We start from the raw sequence: 1,576 nt of genomic DNA, 5'->3' as shown, positions 1-1,576 counted from the left end.
GCACCCACTGGCTTTCAATAAAGGACCAGCAGCAGTGGGGAAAGAGGCATTCACACGTCCAAAACAATGGAGTGGGACCCTTATCTTACAACACACACAAAAATTAACTCGAAACAGATCAAAGACCTAAATGCAAGAGCTGAAACTATAAAGCTCTTAGAAGAAAACATAGGGTCAAATCACCATGACCTTGAACATGACACAGAAAGCACAGGTGACCAAAGGAAAGAGACAGGGCCAGGTGCGGCCGCTCACGCCTGTCATCCCAGCACTTTGGGAGGCGGAGACGGGAGGATCACCTGAGGTCAGGAGTTCAAGACCAGCCTAGCTAATGTGGCAAAACCCCGTCTCTGCTAAAAATACAAAAACTTAGCCAGGCCATGATAGTGGGCGCCTGTAATCCCAGCTACTAGGGAGGCTAAGGCAGAAGAATCACTTGAACCCAGAAGGCAGAGGTTGCAGTGAGCTGAGATTGCACCACTGCACTCCAGCCTGGGCCACGGAGTGAGACCCTGTCTCAAAAAAATGAAATAAAATAAAATAAGCCTTGGAGAGGATGTGAAGAGAAACTGGATTGCGGTGGGAGTGTAAATGGAGTGGCCACCGTGGGAGACAATTTGACAGCTCCTAAGAAAGTGGAACACGGAATCACCTTATGATCCAGCAATTCCACTCCTAAGGTGTGTCCAGAGCGTTAAGCACCCAGGGGGCACATGTTCCCGGGGCAGCATTACTCACCGTGGCTGCAGGTGAGTGCAGACAAAATGTGGAGCATCCATCCATGGGAATGTGGCTCAGCCACAGAAACCAAGGAAATTCTGACACTTGCCACAAGGCCAACAACTTTGAACCCTGCGCTGAGTGAGGCAGCCAGAAACCAAGGACGAGTGTTGTGTGACTCTTGCTTCCATCGAATATCTGGAAGAGCCAAATTCATAGAGGCGGAAAGTAGACTAGGGGTTAAGAGAGGCTGGGGTGGGAGCAGGGGTGGGGGCAGGGGTGGGGGGCTGATATTGATGGGGACGGGGTTTCTGTTTGGGGTCTGAGCTGAGGGCGTAGATGGTGGGATGGTGACACAGCTTTGAGAATGTAATTCATGCTGCTGAACTGGACACTTACGACAGTAAAAATGGTAAAATTTTATTTATATGTATTTTACCACAGTAATTTTTTTAATTTGACAAATGAAAGTCAACTATTTATTATTTATTTTGAGACAGGGCCTCACTCTGCCACGCAGGCTGGAGTGCAATGGCAGGAGAGCAACGGACTGTAGTTGGCTCCCTGCAGCCTCCACCTGCTGGTCTCAAGGCATCCTCCCACCTCGGCCTCCCAAAGTGCTGGGACTACAGTCATGAGCCACCAGACCCTGCCAAATCCAACAATTTATTTTAAAAAGATAACACTGTACACCATGATCAAATGGGATATTTCCCAGGCCTGAAAAATTGGTTTAATGCCCAGAACTCATTAACATAATAAATCATATTAATGAAATAAAGGACAAAAGCCACGTGACCATCCCAATTGATAGAGAATCCATTTGACAAAATCTAACACCCATTTATAATTTAAA

Source organism: Cebus imitator, unplaced genomic scaffold, assembly GCF_001604975.1.
Source record: "Cebus imitator isolate Cc_AM_T3 unplaced genomic scaffold, Cebus_imitator-1.0 Scaffold311, whole genome shotgun sequence".
In the NCBI taxonomy this organism is placed as follows: Eukaryota; Metazoa; Chordata; class Mammalia; order Primates; family Cebidae; genus Cebus; species Cebus imitator.
This window is presented reverse-complemented; position numbering follows the sequence as displayed.